The sequence below is a fragment of the Amblyomma mixtum genome, chromosome 6 (genome assembly GCF_055824585.1).
Source record: "Amblyomma mixtum isolate Tamu chromosome 6, ASM5582458v1, whole genome shotgun sequence".
Classification (NCBI taxonomy): domain Eukaryota; kingdom Metazoa; phylum Arthropoda; class Arachnida; order Ixodida; family Ixodidae; genus Amblyomma; species Amblyomma mixtum.
Window position 1 is genome coordinate 12,440,938 of NC_143017.1, and position 7,545 is coordinate 12,448,482.

The 7,545-nt window shown below is 51.9% G+C and overlaps 1 pseudogene; it reads right to left on the bottom strand.

Moving 5' to 3' along the window:
• Positions 1–1,429: 1,429 nt before the first annotated feature.
• LOC149338233 (uncharacterized) lies at positions 1,430–7,284 on the bottom strand (annotated as a pseudogene).
• Between the last annotated feature and the right edge of the window lie 261 nt (positions 7,285–7,545).

Below are 7,545 nucleotides of genomic sequence, written 5' to 3' on the forward strand. Positions count from 1 at the left end.
CTAATTTAACAAAGAAAAGCACCTCCCAGCAAGCCAAATTAAGCCATGCAAGCAGTTACGTGAACGCAGAACATGGAAAATAAAACTTTTTGGACGGAAGAAAAGCCAAGGCACATTGCTCATTGTGACGTTGCTTAAAAAGTTGGTGTCTACTTGCGCACCTTCATATCTGGTCCTTCCACACCTAGCAACTGAAATGCCATAAAGAAGGAGCATCTCCAATCACTCTAATTGCATGGGAGCTACACATCTCCAGATGTCAGAGGCTTGGTGAATCATTTTACAGTCTAGATAGTTTGGTAGATATAAACATTACCGCATGTAAGAGGCATGTGGTAGCCTTGCAGGGGGTGTATTTTGTAAGTCTTACAGCATGTTGTGCAATGCTGGCATGTTTCATTATTTACATTGCAGTAGTATGTTAGCACAGGCGAGGAAGTTTGTAACTGAGCAGGAAAAAACAATATTCATGCCATGTCATAGCCACATTCTTAGTACCATATAAAACATAGTGCTTATAAGGAACTCCTCTTTTTTTGTCAGCTTTTTCTTTCTGAGCACTGGTTTTTTTTAAAGTTAGGAGGGTTCTACAGTCTTCTGTGGCTGTCGACTGGCCCACATGTTTGTCAAAGCTGCAGAGTTCATGATGGGTCGTGTCAGTGCAAGCTAAATAAAAGGTGGATAGGAAATTCATGCTTCCAGAGTACATTCCAGAAAAAAACAGCTATTATTTCCTACTCAGGATGAGGGAACAGCACCGACGGTGCACATCCTCCTTGTCACTGCAGCAATTATGGCTGCTCACTGCTTTTTGGCAGCGTTTCAATTATCCGCAGGAAGACCAGGCATGAATGGCCGGCAATAGGTACCTAATAAATTAAACATTGCAATGAGTAATATTTTGTTGTGCCTGTGCTTTTGTTATCCGTGAAGGAGTTAGCGTTTTTGATTGATGGTTGTGTAGTAAAGATGTGACTGCTACATTGCACTGCGTTCACAAATTTGTTTGCCCATTCTTTTGGCTTTCGGTTAGTTTCCTTATCAAACGGCAGACGGAAATTCGGCTTTCAACTTGTGCACTTTCATCATGTTTGTAATGTATTTTCAGCTGGTGTTCAGTTTCAATTTGGAGAAGTTGTCTAACCATTGTCTGTGTCTAAATGTAGCAATCCCTCAACGTTGAAGCAACATTATGCGTCACTTGGGTCTAATTTGATTATCACCCCCCCCCCCCCCTCGGATCTTCACTGCTGACACGACCAAGCATGGTGCATGAATGACGCTTTATTCAAGAAGGCGAGCAGTTATATAGGCAAGCGGTTAGATAAAAGAAACGGGCGCGGCTTCTCTCCGGCTAGGCGCGTGTGCATGACTTGCACTACGTCACATCTCCCCTCTCTCTTTTTTTTTCGTCGAAACAAGCAGAGTTTCAGAACTCAGGCGCCGGGTATCTTCGTGGTGGTTGGCGCTTCTGTTCACTCCTGCGGAGTTGTGTAGATTCGCATGTCCCTGTAGTGCCTGGGGCTCCCACAGCTGGCAGCGGCGCGGGAGTCTCGTGGACTGGAGACGAGGGAGGAGGAGCCGGATTGAGGTGTTCTCTTGTGCGCTGAAACTGTTGACCCTCTTCCGTTTTGACGATGTAGGCACGAGGAGTCTCAGCCCGCTGTACGACCGTGACAGGGGACCATGATCTTCAGGGCACGTTGTACATAGTTGCGGTCGAGCCAGTGCGAAGCTCTGGAAGAGGCCGTGCACCTCTGTTGTAGAAGCAGCGTTGCTTGCTCCTGATGTCTTCTAGCCTTCGTCGCACGGTCTTGGGTGGCACTGTTTGTGGCTGTAGGTGGCTGGTTGGTACAGGAAGCAGCGTTCTTCTCTGTCGGCCCATGAGCTTCTGCACAGGGGAATTCAGAGAATAGTCCCGAGGTGAATTTCGACACTCAAGCAATGCGGCACAAAACTCAGTGCTGCCGAAACGGAACCGCCTTAAAAGCTTCTTAGCTTCCTGTACTGCGCTTTCTGCCATTCCATTCGAGCGGGGATAGTACGAACTAGACCGGATGTGTTGCAGGCCAATCTTATCGGCGTAATCCTTGAACTGTTGGCTACTGAAGGGTGGTCCGTTGTCTGTGCAAAGTCGCCTTGGGAAGCCATGTGTTGCGAAGATGTCATTGCATGCTGCAATAACCTTGTTGGCTGACGGCGCCTGCACAAGCCTGATTTCAAAAAAGAAAGAGTAGAAGTCAACAACAACTAAGTACTCGGCACCGTTGTGATGACAAATATCAGCTCCTACTGACTCCCAGGGCAGAGTTGGTATCTCGTGACTTAACAGCGGTAGTCGCGCATATCTTGATTTGTACTTTTGGCATGTTTGACAGCGTTGAGCGACTTCCTCAATATCGCTGTTTATACTTGGCCAAAAGACAACGGTTCGGGCGCGTGCCTTCATTTTTTCTGCTCCTGTGTGAGCAGCATGAAGAGAAGCCAGTACCTCACTGCGCAGTCTGGCAGGAATGATAAGGGGATTGCTCCGGAACACAAGGCCGGATTCAGTATGCAGCTCGTCGCGGAAGCTCCAGTAGCTGCGTAGCCCTGGAGTGACGTCAGCCTTGTCAATGGGCCACGCTGTGCTTGCATACTGGCGAAGTTTCACCATGCTTGAGTCACGGTCCGTCTCCCGCAGAACTTGCTCCAGGCGCCTGTCTGAAGCTTGAATACAAGCGATAATGTTAACGTGGAAATGCGCGCAGTGTTTCACGAGCTGTGCTTTATTAGGGAAACGTGATAACGCGTCAGCGATGAACAGTTGTTTTCCCGGAGTATACTTGACAATTATATGGTATTTTTGTAGGTTTAGACGCATACGCTGCAGGCGGAGAGGGCACTGGCATAATGGCTTCTTGAAAATCATTTCGAGCGGCTTGTGATCAGATTCCACAATGACTTCTGGCTGCCTGAAAATGTAGTCCTTGAATTTTTCACAGCCGTGGACGATTGCTAGCATCTCTTTCTCTATCTGCGCGTACCTCTGCTGCGCTTCTGTCAGGGAGCGAGATGAGTAAGCTAAGGGGTATCCATCCTGCATTATCACAGCGCCAATTCCGGTTTGGCTGGCGTCTACAGATAGGGTGATTGGTTTGCCCTTCTGGTAATATGCCAATATGGGAGCCGTTGCTAGTGCTTCGTGCAGGGCTTCAAAGCTTTTTTGAAGTCTGTCTTCCCAAACCAATGCGGCATTCTTTTTCAAAAGTTCTCGGAGCGATGCTGTGAGCGTTGACATATTAGGAATGAAGCGGAAAACGAAGTTCACCATACCCAAGAATGTCTGTAGCTCTTTCCGGTTGCAAGGGGCCTGCACGTGGAAAATATCTTCCAGTCTCCCTGGATCCAGGCTCAACCCGTCGCACGTCAACACGTGGCCTAGGTACTTGACGGATTCCTGCAAGAAGTTACACTTTTTTTTTGTTCAATTTCAAGTTGTGCTCCGGACATCTTGTCAGCACATTGACAAGATTTGCGTCATGCTCTTCTTTAGTGCGACCCCAGATTAGAATGTCGTCCATTACGACTGCTGTGCCAGTGAGACCTTCTAGTGCTTTGTGCATGGCGCGCTCAAACTAGCATGGCGAATAAGCTGAGCATCTCTAATGAGATTAACCCCATATGCAAAGGTGAATGTGACGTAGTGCAAGTCATGCACACGCGCCTAGCCGGACAGAAGCCGACCCCACTTCTGACACCATGTGGACACGACGAAGCATGGAGCATGAATGACGCTTTATTCAAGAAGGCGAGCGGTTATATATGCAAGCGGTTAGATAACAGAAATGGGGGCGGCTTCTGTTCGGCTAGGCGCGTGTGCATGACTTGCACTACGTCACATTCACCTTTGCATATGGGGCTAATCTCATTAGAGATGCTCAGCTTATTCTCCATCGTGGTGGAGCAGCGCAAAGGACGGGACACAAGAATCAAAGAAAGACGTACACAGGCGCTGACTATCAACTGAATTTTTATTGCGAAATACAGAGAATATATAGCGATCATGAGGCGGTGGAACATAGATAAAATGTTGCTCGGTCACCGGAATCCAGAAGACAGTCACGTCATTAGATAAAGTATGTTGGTGAATGTGGTGGCGGTGAAAGACGATAAAGAGAAGCGGAGGGTGTATAGGGCCAAGGCGCGAAATAACGGATGATCGGTAATGAAAGATGAGGTCGCCCAAAAGGGGCTAAAAGCTATAGACAATCAATAACAGAAATGATGGCATTAAAAAGATAAAAATCGTTAAGAACATTTAAAAAAACACTTTAGAAACATTAATACCTGGTAGGCTGGGAGGTGTGAAGGGCCGGCAATCAACAAACACATTAAGGCCTTTTAATTTTTAATTTTTATTCGCCATGCTACTTTGTGGACATTGTTGAACAAGAGTAAACCACACAGATCAGAAATGGGACGTCATGTGGCGCCTAGTCCAGGGACCAACAGTTACGGCGAGTAATACGTTTCAGATAATGCATAATACGGCCAGCACCTTCACGAATGTGTTACGGATGACCCCTCCATTTTAGATGCAACAGAGCAAGCGTTTGTTCTGTCATGGAGAGTTTGTACGCAACATTCAAGGAATATTTTTGCAGTGCAGAAACGGCAAGCCGGCGAGTACGCTTCGGGGTGAAGGAGGGCCAGACGTGCGCGGATGAGAAAGGTGTGGGCCTGAAGGTGGCGCTACAAGCGTCATTGGTGCTAGGAAAGAGATTTGTGTGGAGGGGGCAATGCTGGACGAGAGAGGCGGTAATATTCCTACCCGCCTAACGCGCCGCGCGGCCTCCGCGCAGAGTCTAAAACGACGACCAAGAGACGGTGGGCTCTCGAGACGCACTTCCTCTGATCTGTGTCCTGGAACCTGGCTCTACAGTTAAAAGAAGGCTCCCGATCTTAGGGTCTTCCCGACGCCTACCTTCACGGCTCCCCTGGTCATGACACTGGTGGAGGTGCGACCGATGTTCCCTACTCCTGCGAACGACTCGACGCGCCCGCCTCTTGTGACCACCCCTGTCCATCCTGCCAGTCGGAGGATCCGAGGCCTGTCCCCCGAGGCCCTGCCTTTCTTGGCGCGCCTTCGACTACCATTCCACTCATGGCGAGGCCAATGCCCACCCTGTCTACCAGTGTGCCTGCAGCAAGCCCCACCTATCTCACCCTTTAGACCCCACGAACGCCTGAGCCCTTTCACGGTGACCTGTTCGAAGATGCCGAGGTCTGGTTGGCTCACTACGGCCGGGTGCTACCTTTAACTGCTGGGACGACGCTACTAAGCTAGTAATGTGTAATTCAACCTTGAATACTCTGCACGCACGTTGTTCGAGAACCGTGAGGCTACTTTCTCTACGTGGCCGGACTTTCGACGGCAGCTTGTGACGTCAGCTCTTGACAGCGACCGCCGGGAGAGCGCAGAGTGTACCCTGTCCTCACCAATTCAGCTTCCCAATCAGTGTGTTGCAATGTAGGTTGAGGACGTGACGTGTCTTTGACATCGCGCCAATCCGGCGATGCCTAAAGAAAAAGGTGCGGCACCTGATGAGCGGCGTAGAAGACCAGCTAGATGTGAAACCAGCCCAACACCGTCGCGGAGTTTCTGGCCGAGGCCTTGCACAAGTAGAACTTTCTGCGGCAGAGAACCAATCAGTACGCCCGGCAACTGCGTCCGGCGTCGACGCTGTCAACGTTGAACCGGTTCGAGCATGATTCCAGGACGAATCCGGACTCCCTTCGCGAACTCATCTATTCCATGCTCCGTGATAAGCTGTAGCACCTTCAAGCAACCTTTGCCCCTCGCGTCGATTCCGTCACCAGCGTCATCCGCGAAGTCCGGCAGGCACTCAGGGCACAAGACGCTGCAGTTTTGCCGGCGCCGCAACCGACCCGATAGGATCCCGCGCCGCACCCTACTCCTGTCCAGCCAGTCACGTACCCGGACGTCGTGCGCCGCGCGTCCCCATCTCCTAGGCCTTCGCCTTACACCCCTCCAGTGATCGCGGCGCACTTTGCTCAACCAGCTCTTTACTGGGAGGATCAGCGCCAGGCACCGCGGAAGGCTGACCTCTGGCGCACTCCGGATCAGCGACCGCTCTGCTACCACTGTGGTGAGGCCGGCCATCTCTACCGGCGGTGTCCCTATCGCGAAATGGGACTACGCGGATTTGCTATCGACAGCCCCCGTCCACGACCAGGAGAACGCCCTCAGGACAGCGCCGAGTATGTCATCCGCCAGCGTAGGGCCCCGTCTCCTCCGCGACGCGAGTCGCGATCGCCTTCTCCACGCCGGTCTCCGCCCTCTGGGTCCCGTTTCGCCTCAGGACAACGTGGTTCCTCGAGCCCTCATCGGGAAAATTAGCTCCGGCGGCCTTTGGAGGCGAGGCCGCTGAACGCCGATCCGCCGCAAAGCTTCTACCGCCGCTCCAACCGAATCGCCTCGACGTCGCACGCCGCATCACCGAACAGTTTTCCCCAACGCGCCTTTCGAATCGCCACGATGCCGCAACCCCAATCGCCGACCAGCTTCCGCGGTCGCACCAACCCAATCGCCCCGACGTGAAACGCCGCATCGTCGAAGAGTTTCCCCCGACCCGCTTGCTGAATCGCCCCGACGACGCAACTCCAGTCGCCGACCACCTTCCGCCGCCGCACCAACTGAGTCATCCACAAGAGCCGTCGACGGGTGGCGCTGATGGCAGGGCCTCCTTGGATATCCCTGTTTTCGTCGACACGAAGGAGGTCAGCGCGTTTTTCGATATGGGCGCAGATTACTCTATCCTTAGCGGACGGCTCGCGACAGCCCTGCAAAAAGTGACGACACCCTCGGAACGTCCCGACATACGTACGGCCGGTGGACATGTTGCGGCACCGCTCGGTATGTGTGCGGCCCGGGTTACGGTTCGAGGCTGCACATTCGTCGCCACTTTTCTTGTCCTGCGCGAATGTTCTCGCGTTGTCATCCTTGGCATCGACTTTCTTCGCGAGCACAGTGCTATCATACACCTCCCGAATCGCTTCGCGACGTTTTCTACCGCAATGGCCACAGAAGAACCTGCGCACCAGAGTTCTCTGTCCGCTCTGCGAGTCGCCGACGATAACGTTGCGGTGCCTCTGCGTGCCAGCATTCTCGTTAGAGAGACCTGTGACGAACCACATCGGGAACTCCGGGTTGTCGAGCCTAATGTTTCCCTCGTACTCACTGAGGGGGTTGCGGTGGCACGAGGCCTTGGATGCCTTCATAACGGTTGAACAGAGGTCGTTGTTACCAACTTCTGCAATGAGCATCGACATCTGTTCCGTGGCACAGCAATCTCTTGCATCGACCATGTTCAGGAAGTGGCCGAATACTTTGCTTGCGAGGAGGGCACACCTGGAGCTGGCGCCGAAATGGTCAACCACGTCGACAAAAATCCATGCCTTCCACCCGCTTAAAAGAGCCAACTACAGGACCTCTTGCGGTAGTTTGGTGCGCGTTTCAGGTCGTCGTCTAAAGTGCGACAT